At 33.2% G+C, this 13,814-nt stretch overlaps 1 long non-coding RNA gene across 1 annotated transcript; it reads right to left on the bottom strand.

Annotated features, from left to right (window-relative positions):
* Positions 1-6,478: 6,478 nt before the first annotated feature.
* On the bottom strand, positions 6,479-10,518 carry LOC144958041 (uncharacterized). Its single transcript, XR_013642319.1, has 2 exons — positions 10,408-10,518; positions 6,479-7,938 (listed from the first exon to the last, which is right to left on the bottom strand). It is a non-coding gene; the product is annotated as an uncharacterized LOC144958041 (long non-coding RNA).
* Between the last annotated feature and the right edge of the window lie 3,296 nt (positions 10,519-13,814).

The raw sequence follows: 13,814 nt of genomic DNA, 5'->3' as shown, positions 1-13,814 counted from the left end.
AGATGAAATGACTATTGAGGTCAGTGAAGAGGAAACGAGATTCGTATTTTCGAAACTAAACGAGAGGAAGGCTGCTGGGCCGGATGGATTGAAAGGAAAACTATTAAAAGAATGTGCCTACCAGCTTTCCCCCATTTATACACATATTTTAACTGGTCCCTCCAATGCGTTTCGATCCCTGAAATTTGGAAAACTTCAAAAATTATTCCTGTTCCAAAAAAGAAAAACTTGAAACTATGAACGATCTCAGACCTGTTGCACTGACTCCAATAGTCATGAAATCTTTAGAAAAACTTGTTCTTGTTAAAATTAGGAATCAGTTTATACCATTGAGTGATAGTCATCAATTTGCTTACAAACCAGGACGTGGCGTAGAGGATGCCATTTTGCTGTTTACAAACAACATCTACAGGCATCTAGATCACGCTAGGAGCTATTGCAGATTGCTTTTTGCAGATTTTTCTTCAGCGTTCAATACAATGCAACCTCAGTTGGTTGTTCAAAAATTGACTAGTCTGAATTTAAACAAGTATATAATTGCTTGGGTGCTCGAATTTCTTACGAGAGAGCACAATATGTTCAATTAGGACAAAACAAATCTTCCTGTATAACTACAAATACTGGTGCTCCTCAGGGGTGTGTATTGTCCCCTGTATTATTCACAATATACACGAATGACTGTAGAAGTCAAAACCTGAGTGTACCTTTAATAAAGTTTGCAGATGACACCGCTCTTCAAGGCCTCATAACAAAGGGCAACGAAGTGGCTTATAGGCAAGAAATTGATAGATTTGTGTCTTGGTGTGATGCCCACCACCTAGAGCTTAACATAAGCAAGACAAAGGAGCTAGTGATTGACTTTAGGAGAATGAAGGAACCGATAGAACCGTTAAAATTAAAGGACCAATTCGTCCAGCGAGTTCCTCACTACAAATACCTTGGTGTAACGATTGATGACAGGCTCAAGTGGGATGAACACTTGAAAATAATTAGGCATAAGATGTGCAGACGTACATATTTTTTATCAAAACTCTCTCAGTTTAGAATAGATAAAACCCTCTGCACATTATTTTATAGAGCAGTAATCGAAAGTGTTTTGTCATTTTGTATAACAGCTTGGGGAGGCAATTGCTTAGCAGTGGAAAGGAACAAAATAAATTCAAATATTAAAAAATCCATTAAACGCTATATAAATGATGTTGACGATGTAGATCTTTTATACGAGAAATTTTGTATAAATAAAATAACTAAAATATTACATGACCAGTATCATCCACTAAGACCATCAATTATTATGTCAGAAAGAAGTGGTCGCCCTTTCTCTATTTCAACGAAAAACAGAGAGACACCGAAAATCTTTTCTGCCGTCCAGTATTAGGCTTTATAACAACAAGCAATAATCATTTTATATAATTATTTCTCATTTTTACTTTTTAAAATATAAATATTAATTTATTAATTTATTTGTTTTGCAATCTTTTCAATTTTCAATTTATAGTGACAGTTTTAACTATTTTACAGTGTTTGAAATTATTCATATTATAAAGCGCAGCTCTGGTTATAGAGCTGCTCCTTTTTTATATATATACATCCTATTTCCATTGTATTTTTATCTTATGTGTAAATTATAACACGTCTGTACAAAAAATTTCCTTTTTGGGATGCAATAAAGTATTATTATTATATTATTATTATTATTATTATTATTATTATTATTATTATTATTATTATTATTATTATTATTATTATTATTATTATTATTATTATTATTATTATTATTATTATTATTATTATTATTATTATTATTATTATTATTATTATTATTATTATTATTATTATTATTAATTATTATTATTATTTTATTATTATTATTATTATATTACATGTGTTCAGTTGCTATTCTTGATTTATTGAGGCAAAATTGCGTTCTAGTGCCGATTTTGACCAAAGTAATAGCAACAATGGTATTACTAATTTCTAAGTATATATCCAATTTAGCAGTATTTCGTTTCTTAAAATAATATTGAATTTCATTTTAGAGTAGGTTATTGTGCTTTTTTGACTGAAAATAATGATATATTATGGAAGACAGTGTGATTTGGTGTTGCTTGTGACATAAGTAATGGTGTCACCGGTGTTATGTCACAAGTCACATTCAGATGCTCTAATTTCCATGTATATTTTTATTTTTGAAGTCTTTGGTTTCTGAAATATTATTAAATTCCATATTTAACTGTGGTTATTACACTGGTTTGACTGAAATTAATGATATATTGTCGAAATTGCAATTTGGTATTGCTTGTGACATAAGTAATGGTGTCATCGGTCTAATGTCACAAGTGACACAATGTCGCTAAAAAAGATATGTTTTGGTCACATTATTTCCTAACATTTTATTCCAAAAGTTTCTGAACATTGCTGGTAATAAGCATATGCAATATGTTGTTGTTGTTAATGTACAAACATTTTTATGAAATAATATATTTGCATTCTATGTTGCTTGTGACCGATGACACCAAAAAGCAACATTTTCTCCAATAGTTGGTAATATTATTATACTATGATTGTTGTTGATTGTGTCTTTTTGTCTAAAACTTACTAAATAAAGTTTGATAATCAACAAAATCATTTGGTTATTGAGTTTTTGTCTCATTTTGGTGTCACCGGTCACAGGTGACACCAGCAACCTATAGGTACTGTTGACGATATTATGATGCGTTAGACCTTAAAGTTATCTAAAGGGCCTTTGATTCATAAAGTACAGGGTTTTTGCTACACATATAAAACATGAGTGGACTATTATGTCACTTTTAATTTGAGAAAAAAAATTGGCACCTTTTGACCTTGGCTCATATAAGCACGGATTTTACAACGGTTGTGTATAATTTGCTTTTAATATTTAATTTTAATTTATCTTTTCCATTCCATATATGTAATAATTTATTTATGCAGCCGTCGATTAACTCTTTCTTCTTTCTAAGTCTTCCTTGTCTCCTATTAATGATCCTACTTTTTTTCGTGGCTCTCCATTTATCTTTCTTCCTTGACAGTAATGTTACATCTGTTTTGTCAGTATTAACGTACAGTTGATGATTTTATAAGGCTCTTTGGATGTCATTTACAGTGACTTGTTTGCGGCCGACAAAGTCAACGTCTGCATATGTAATTTCCATGGTGAGTTCGTTTTCAAAACGTAATTGGGCCGAAGGAACAGATTAATTTACCCACATCTTTTAAAGCGTTTTCTAGGTAAATGATAAATAAAAAAGGGCTTAGGCTCTCTCCTTGTGGTGTACCGATGTTATCAAGGAATGATTTATTCTCTGAGGCACCTATTGTTTTGGTCGTTATCCAGGTTTCACTTAATCTGATTAATCTAACTTCATCTTCTATAACTATTCCTTTCATAATATTTCACAAGGATTGGCGATTGATAGTATCAAAGGCGACATACATATCTATTCCAGTTATAACTATTTCATTTTTTTCTGACAGGGTTTTGGCAGCAAGCCATTTGTGAGTCAAAACTACACCTGCAGTACTTCTCTCCGTCCTAAATCCGCTTTGACTATGTGACAAATAATTTTCAACAATCGGTCTAATTCTATTCAGTGTGATCAGGAAGAGCGATTTTCTAATTGTGCTAAGCAGAGTAGTTGGTCTCAAATTCGTTGGAGGGCCTTTTGGATTTCCTGGCTTTTGTATTGATATCAGCTCCCCTTTCTTGACATCCAAGTTCTGGTGGTGTTCGAACGTCTGATTGAAAACGTCCTCTATGTGTTCATCGAATAAGGGTGGTCCATATTTTAGAAGTTCAGCACAAACTTCATCTTCTCCCGGTGCTCCATTGTTATTTAGACTTTCAAAAGCATTTCTCACATCTTTTGGTGTAATAGTTTTAAATAGTGGACTCCCTCAAATGAGCTGACATGTGGCTATTTGTTGTTCTGAATTATTTTTGTAAAAGTATGCAAAAGGAACATTCGAAATGTCAATGGGGTAAATTAATTAATGATTAATTTGCCCGAGTCGTCCTCTATCTTTGGGGTCTCAAATGGTCTTTAATAGTCTCACCGCTTTGTACATTGCTTGATCGTTGTTGCAATTACTAATGTTATCAACGTTTTTTGTCCAACTCTTCATTTCTAATTTCGGTTAGTCTACGTATTATTTGTTTCGTTCATATTTTAGTTTCTGTCTTTCTCCTTCCTTTTTTGAGTTGTGTATTCTTATTCGCAATCTTTTTGTTGGTTCGATAACTGAGCTATGATGGTGTCATACGTACGGCCTTGTCGTTTGGTCGTCCCGGCGCTTGAATTGCAGTATTTGTTATAGAACTTCGTACACGGGACCATTATTCGTTTGGCGTGTTGCTGTTGTTCGTTAAATTGTCTAGTTCAGTATTAAGTTGTCGCTGGTACTGTTTATGACATCATGAGTTGTTCACAATATTTGTAATATTTAATATTTGTAATAATAATAATAATAATAATAATAATAATAATAATAATAATAATAATAAAAATAATAATAATAATAATAATAATAATAATAATAATAATAATAATAATAATAATAATAATAATAATAATAATAATAATAATAATAATAATAATAATAATAAATAATAATAATAATAATAATAATAATAATAAAATAATAATAATAATAATAACAATAATAATAATAATGATAATAATAATAATAACAAGCCAGTTATGAAACCACAAGTAATCTTTATCATGGTAACTCTGATACAATAACCCCCCCCCCCCCCCCCCCCCCGCGTTCTCACACAAATGAATATCGTCTCATATGTATGATATAATTCAACACTTTTCCTATTTTAGTATCGGTAATGCATATAATTGAACACTAAGAGAAAAAAAGAAATAAAAGAACCATTAGAAAACAAACAAAAATTCTACAGCATCAAGTCCCTCTATCATCAATTTTAATAAGTTGCCGTGGAAACCACACTGATACTTTAAATGTTTCTTGGGCTCTATAAGAAAAGAAAAGTCTGTTTGATAAATCAGCTTGCTGTCTACTATATCTACGTTTCAATTATTTGATAATTTCAAATATACTTGTAAAATTCTTTAGACGTTTCCCTCATGTGTTTATCGACTAGATAATGGTATTCGTCTTCTATCACGCCACCAACAGTACATTTCCCATCATTTCTATCTACTTTTCTTGTACCCCGTCTTCCCCTTTCTATATAAAACAAATGAAAACTCAATATGATTTGTGAGATGGCAACTCTGTAAGATCTTTTTTTTACCCAATTTCATATACGGTTCTTACCTAAAACTTGTCTTTAATGTGTCCAGACGTCGTCATCGACATCTCGGCGTACCACTCTTTTAAGAAGATATCATTCAGTCGTCGTTTTAAAGCCACCAGAAAGTAATTTTCATTTTTTACATATTGCTTAACAAATAATGACCCATTCTACTTCTATCCAACACCTGCTTCACAGGGCTTACCCTAGTTGTTGTGTTTGGTCCATGAATATTCAATTGCACTAGTTCTTTGTTTCATGCATGGGTAAATGATCAATAATTATTTCCTGGCGAATAAGATTCAACCAATACTTATTTACGAATATTTTTCTTTCAAAATGCAAAGTATATTATATATATATGATATAATATATTCCCCGTAAACAAAACAATTTGGTGAGTTGGACTTAATTAACACAGAATATATTTAAGAAAATCTAGGTAAAATCTTGGAATTTTATCAGCTCTTTTTAACCCCATATTTATGCTCCATAATTCAGTATTGGTGACGTGGTATTATTAAACAGTTTCACTTGCATCTTTTGTAAAGTTCAGTGTTAGTGTTAAATACTTTCTTGGTGAGCTCATAATAATTTGTGTCATTAGACAATGGTTTGATATTACGGCCATTTATTTGTTCCTCTTTTGAGAGACTTTTGGTTTGAAGAGAAAAAAAAGGAGAGTAGAACTTGCTTTGTGTAGTTCACCTTCTACCGTTCCTGAAGAAGGAAGTCCCAGTTTCGACATTTATTTTTCCAAAGGTGGTCTATTTTGTTTTGCAGAGTCATAGCCTAATGTGTGATGACGTGCCCAAATGAATTTGGCAGAAGGGCGGCCGGCCAGATGGCGATGGCCAAAGTCAAATGACCAATCATAGTGTCCAAGCAAGGGACGGCAGATTTTCAAGACACGCTGTTTATGAAGAGCATCTAAAACGTTAGCTTTATAAAATATTTATATCTTAATATTATAATGAATGGAAAGAATATAAAATTGTGAATATTAGAAATGATTTAATGAATTCTGATCAAATTGACAAGTAATACATTATGTTTTCATAAAGATTTATAGTTTTAAGATATAGATAACATTTAAATCCTAAATCCTATAGTTCAAAACTTACAATATATTTTAAAAATTATGGAATAAGGTATTCACGATAACTTATATTATTTGTAGAAGTACTGAAATGCGAGCAATGGAGAGAGAGAGAGAGAGAGAGAGAGAGAGAGAGAGAGACAGAGAGAGAGACAGAGAGAGAGAGAGACACAGAGAGAGACAGAGAGAGAGAGAGGAGAGAGGTGGAGATATTCTAGAACCTTTTAAAGTATCTAATCAACTGTAAATAAAGTTATATATATAGTTATATTATATGTATGTATGTATATATATATATATATATATATATATATAATATGTGTGTATGTGTGTTTGTGTTTGTGTTTGTGTTTGCGTGTGTCTGGGTGCGTGACCCTGTGTATGCGTGTCTTACTATGTGTGTGTGTGTGTGTGTGTGTGTGAACTCATGAAATGAAAAGAAATAGTCATATTATTTTTGTTTTGAGCAACGGCATTTTTTAAACAACTTTTGAAATTCCTCTTTATAATCCTGACTCATTTTGTAATAAATGAAAATGTTCATACTGGAGTTTAGAGATTCCAAAAATGGAAATATTCTATTCATCAATTGGTTAATATTGGTTTTTACATCTATACCTTTTTTGCAAAACGATAAATGAAATATACAGGAGTAGGCATGCAACAAACAAGATATATTACACAGAGCACAATCATCATATGAATTAACCCTTTTACGATCCATTGGACTTGCTGTTGTATTTCTCCTGTTTTCTGCTGCTCACCTCATAAATTGACCTGATTTGATTAACTTGTTGATGACCACGGAATTGAAAAAGATGATGAATAGAAATGATAGGATACGAAAGACAATGTCATTGACGAAACGTAATTTGTTTCTTGTAGATTGTGATAAAATTGTACTTTTCTTAGAAGAGCATTCTATACCTAAATACACATTTCCAAAATATATTTTTGGCTGAGAAAATTTTCTGGGCCTTGAAGCAGAAAGGTCAGAAGAAAAGTAATGAATAAAACGACACAAGAACGCTTTGGGGTCAAAATAGATTTGGCACGAAATGGGAAAGCCACACACACCATTCTCTCAAGGGCCAGAAAAACAGTAAACCAACATGTGGTTTGAGTTAACAGTCTTCGTGGAAGTTGCAACATTTCGCTAATACAATAAATTGTGCCAGGGCCTCTCAACCAACGCCGGTCTATTCCGATATTAATTGGGGAAGAAACTGCTGTATTGGCGAATCCCAGAAAGGATATAAGGAAGTCTGAAATGGCCAGTCCAAATAGTGTCGGTGTACACGGGTCTTTCATAATTCCTTGACGGTAGAAGATGATAAGGTTGATGATGTTGGAACTGATTCCAAACAAGGACACGACACCAAGACATAAAGTGGTCAACATTATGTAAACTATTCTCAATCCTACACTTCCCTCAGGAAAGAGGGGGTAGTCAGTGTCAAGGAAATAGTCAGACAAAAACATAGACCATTTATATTTCTCGTCGTATGGTGGGAGATCGGGAGGTGTTGTGAAAATCCACGAAGAGAGGTTTCTGTAAACGGAAACGATGATAAATGAATATTATGGTGGTAAGAAATTATTACTGTTTTCAAAATCGTCATCATCATCATCATCATCATCATCATCATCATCATCATCATCATCATCATCATCATCATCATCATCATCATCATCATCTTCCTCATCATCATCATTATCATTATCATAATCAGCAGCAGCAGCACCACCACCACCAGCATCAACATCATCATCATCGTCATCATCATCATCATCATCATCATCATCATCATCATCATCATCATCATCATCATCATCATCATCATCATCATCATCATCATCTTCCTCATCATCATCATCATTATCATCATCATAATCAGCAGCAGCAGCACCAACACCACCAGCATCAACATCATCATCCTGTGAAGAGGTTTTTCTAACGCTGTGTAATGGCTATATCCTCAGTTTAGTTTTCTGCCAGAAAGCCATTGAACTTTGTAATAATCGTGATGTGGAATAAGTGTTCCCTATTTTGCAAACTGAGTAAATGCATATAGATCCAAAAACGATTCTCATGTATTCCCAGTTCTTTCTCCCCTCTATTGTTCCTACTATCAACTTAATTATCAATGTCGCCTACACGAATCAGCAGATTAAATAAAAGCTGTCTTGGGGTTGTTGAAGCTTTCGTTAATATATTCTGCTGTAAAGTTTGGTTGTGCATTGCATTTGATAATAGAAGAAGTTTTCTGACAATTCTATTCAAACAAGGTACACAAATTAGAAGGTCTGATAACCGAGCCCGAATCAACATTATTGTAATGGACGATGATTTGTGTCGGTTTTAGAGTTTCTCCATTACAACCATGGGCCTAGAACAGTTTGGATTATCAGACCTGAAAATAAGTACACGTTGGATTAAACAATCGTTTCATATTACGGCCGGTTGTTGCTTGATTTTTCCACAGTTGGTCTATCTTGTTTTGCAGAGTGCGAGAAATGTAAGATTTTAGTTTTTAAGTTCTTTAATGAGCTCAACACACTTTTCCTGCTTCTCTCGTGGTTCGTATTAGAGTATTTTGTACAATCAAGTATATATCAGGTGGTCACTAAGACACGATGCTCTTTGTCGGCTTGTATCTCTGAGACTCTTCATTGGAATATTTTAAACATTCAAAACACAAATAAAACAAATCTTTAAACGTCAACTGTCAGCATCGTTTGAATATGAATTGAGAATAAAAAAAGATAGAGTGATTTTTCACAACCGTATTCAGAAATACAATACCAGACGTAACATAGCATAAAGTAAAATGGTGGTCATATAACGCGTCGCTGTTTATTTCTTTATATTGTGATAAGGTATAGAGATATATTTCCAAATGTTCAGTACTATTAGAACGTTTCTTTGTTGGTAGAGTGACAAAATATCAAACTAACTCAATGGCCGGCTTTGAATGATATTATATAATATTGTAATACCACCTAAATATATTATACCAAAGCATAGAGCAAGGAAGCTACTCGGTAGGTTTTCTACAGATGACGTAACATTCTTGTGTTCACTGACGTAAAGGATGCTACGTTAGAAGTGCATAAAAATAGTCACAACGATGTAGTGGACAGAAAAAAATGACAAATGACAATCAACGGGAAAAAATTGGTTTTCAAATAAATGAGTGGTTTCAGCTGGTGTTTCATGGAATGGCAAGACCCAAATACACTTCATTGACACAACCAAGACTAAGGTAAATGCTGATAAGTACATAAATCTATTGGAAGAGAATCTTTTGTCAGACTGTGAACACCTTTAGCATGGAAGGAATTTCATTTATCAATAAGATGATGCTACATCCTATACGAGAAAAAGAACACAAGCATTTCTTCCGAGTAAGAATATTCATTTCCTAGATAAAGACAACTGGTCGCCTGAACCACCCGACCTGAATACAATGGATTACGTAATTTGGAATTCTTTTATTTTATATATATATATATATATATATATATATATATATATATATATATATATATATATATATATATATTCTATTATATTTCACTTCAGCCAATCAAAATCTTTATTCATTTCGTACAAAAACATTGGTAGGTTCCTCGTAATTGACGTTAGATTCCATCGAATAATAACTGAAATGTCTGGAGGTAACGCTGCCCAACAATTTCAATCTTTGGTTACACCATCGTCAAAGCATACCGTTAATGAAATTTGAAAATGGTTAAATATAAAAAAAAATATGAACAATATAAACAATTGTGCCCCATGGCATTGAAACGGTACTAAGTTAGGGTAAACCAGCTGTCATAAGGGGATTCTATAGTTATAAAAACTATAAATGTGAAATTGGAGGCTGGATTTGTCAATTTGAGACATTATATTATTCAACCAGATTCCTGCCTGTAAATCACACCAACATGGTACCGTTTCGAGTTCATAGTTCACGAATTACCACTCAATCATAAAAATACACACAATACCTTGTACTTGTGTCATCCATTGTAGCTTCCTATGGTAAGTCACTGACCGACACCTTCAATAAAGATAAAACTTCAGAGAACACGGAGAAAGAATGAATTCATCAGAGTTTGAATGAAGAGACTGAGACAACTGAAAGAGACTGGATATCAATGTACAGTGTTTTATTCATAGTTTATGCAAACACGAACTATTAACCCTCTAACGTCGGAACTGTGAATGTTTATTCTGTTGTCAAGCAGAATATGAGTTTTGTTTAAATAAGATCAATGTTCTGATTTTAATAGTTTTGACTTTACGTCCATTTAAAGGCTGGTTTTACAAAACTCGTTTAGTTGATTTCTCTAATTTTTGAGATTTTCCATCCTTCAGATAATTAGAAACGCAAACTTAATTTTAAGCATCAACGGACACAAGAATTTCCCTAGATTTGTGTGAATTGAATAGACGTTCAATTATGATAAATTAATAGACCGAATGGGATATTTTAGGGGAAATAATCCTCAATATCTCAAAATGGGGAAAACGAAGTTAGAGAGTTTTGGAAACCACTCTTCAATTATTTTCTTCTAGATCATTCTGACATAATATTGTTTTAAAGCCGTGAGTCACAAACTGTATTAGGTAAAAGCAGAACCGATCCCCGCGTATAAAGATGTTATCAAATTTTGCCAATTAACCTGTGATCTTTGTCTAGGAGAGTTGTCCAATTAGTCAAGCCCGTGTCATACATTCGGTGATTTTGAGACACATGACTAGCTTGCGTCAATAATTCTAAAGATGTACATCTTGGCATTGCATCTTTCTGCAGCGGAATACAGCGTGGGGTAGTCGGAGCAGCGGAGAGATGGTCAACGTGACACTCTTTAGACACATCGTTATAGATGTAAACTAGTTGGGCAAATGTTGGTTGCTATCTCCCCCCCCCCCCCACTTTTTTTCTTTTACCCCGATGTCCAAAAGAAGACGATTACAAGAAAGTGAACTAAACACGCAAGAAGACAACAAGAGTAATTTCCCCTTTAACTTATATTGGACGGTGCCCATTATACAAGCCAACAAAATACATTGAATCTTGTAATTCCCCTCCCTGGCATGAAATGGGTCGGAATAAGGAGATGGAGATCGACTTGGAATATAGAGCTTTCTCAGTGCAGGGGCGTCGTTTCCTACGAACTGGAGGAGGGGGGGGGTGTGTCTTCAAGCGTATACTGACACAATGAAATGAGACAGGGGGGGGGTGTCTTCAAATTGTGTTTGACCATACCTGCTATTCTGCCTGACTCTGCAAAAAACATGCATTTAAAATTTTGGCCAGAAATCTCGTCCTTCAAATATTGGTCAATTAAATATGACCCTAATCTTGGCAAAAACTCTCAATCCTGGGACTTTGCAAGGTCCAAGGTTTGAGAGTTATTGCCAAGACGAGGGTCATTTTCATCGATCAATATTTGAAGGATGAGTTTCCTGGCCAAAATCTAAATACATGTTTATCCAGAGTATGGCGGTATTTTACTGATAACATTTGAATCTCCAGTTTCCTGGCCAAAATCTAAATACATGTTTATCCAGAGTATGGCGGTATTTTACTGATAACATTTGAATCTCCAGTTTCCTGGCCAAAATCTAAATACATGTTTATCCAGAGTATGGCGGTATTTTACTGATAAGGTTTGAATCGCCAGGTTTTTGGTGTCAGATTTTAATTACTATAGTTTGGGTACAAGTACTTCGGGAATATTCGAATAGTTTTCTTCCATATTCGAATTTTAGTATTAGAGGAAGATGAATGAAAATTTTGTTTTTGCTTTTTAAAAGGATATTTAACATTCTTGAAGTTTGTTTGTTATCATGCTGACCAAAAGGCATTTTCGAAAAAAATATGACTTTTCTCAAAACGTCCTTCTATATACATGGTGATCCTTTTATATAGCTGTTACCACTGAAGAGTGAATGATCACTTGGCTTGTATTCAAGTTTTACCATATAATAAATTCTTTTTTTTTTAATCATTTGGCATTAAGATCTGAACCAAGCAAATTAATGGAGAATATCTCAGGAATTTGCCAGATTAGAAAAGCGTGATAAATTTTCATATATATATATATATATATATATATATATATATATATATATATATATATATATATATATATATATATATGCTATTCGTTCAGATGTGCAGTAAAAAGCATATATATATATATATATACATATATATTATTTTTTAAAATATTTACCACAATGTTTGAGACAGTCTACATTAATGTTTCAGGCTTAATTTGCCATCGTTAGGACTAATAATTCGCTCCATTACTACATGTCGAGCACTTTTTGTACCATATTTGTATCAAACACGATTCAATATATATATATATATATATATATATATATATATATATATATATATTATGTGTGTGTGTATATATATATATATATATATATATATACTTTTTACTTCACATCTGAACCAATAGCATCTCAAAGCTTATTGATCATCTTTTGATTAATTCGCGACTTAACTTTTAATCAACATCTAGAGATAGACTTTATGATATTCTCATCCAAACTCGTGTCTTATATATTCCATTTATACCATTTTGTATTCATTCTCAACCGCTATGTGTATTATAAAAGTTCTTCAAAAAGAAAGTAAACTACAAAATAATGGAGAGCCTTTGATGTGATAAGTGAGTCTCAAATACAATTTATTATTTTACTTTCCCAAAACTATCCCATAACATGCTCAACTGGATACAAAACTACCTAAAAACAAGAAAGGCAAGAGTAACAACAAACAAGGTCACAAAAGTAGAGAAGCAAAACTAAAACATGGAGTCCCACAAGGTGGAGTACTATCACCTACACTATTTCTTCTCTATGTAAATGATTTAAGAGAAACACTATGTCGAGGAGTGAAAATGTCGATGTACGCAGATGACCTAGATCTGATTAGCTCTGACCAAAACTTAATCAAGGCACAACACAGGATGCAAATCACACTGGATAATATCAAAGAATGGACTGACAACTAGGCGATGAAAATGAATGCAGTGAAGACAAAGTTCACAATATTTAGCCTCTCCCCAAAAGATGAAAAAGCAAAGCTACGTATTGAAGACCATGAATTGGAAAAAGACGACGCACCAAAATACCTAGGAGTCCATTTTGACCCACGACTAACATGGAAAAATCAAATCAGCAACAGTCAGAAAGTTGGGGTAAAGCAAACACAACTCTTGAAAAAACTAGCTGGAACAACTTGGGGAGCTAGCTCCGATATACTGAAGCAAACTTACACAGGGTATGTGAGACCAGCGCCAGAATACGGGATATCTGCATGGGGAAACTGCTCCAAAACTCAAATGGAAAATCTGGACAAAGTGCAAAACATCAACATGAGGATAATAAGTGGA

This window comes from Berghia stephanieae, chromosome 12 (assembly GCF_034508935.2).
Source record: "Berghia stephanieae isolate SIO BIC M18660-M18661 chromosome 12, UCSD_Bste_1.3, whole genome shotgun sequence".
NCBI lineage: Eukaryota > Metazoa > Mollusca > Gastropoda > Nudibranchia > Aeolidiidae > Berghia > Berghia stephanieae.
Note: the sequence above shows the minus strand (reverse complement) of the source record. Positions and strands in the feature narration are given on the sequence as shown.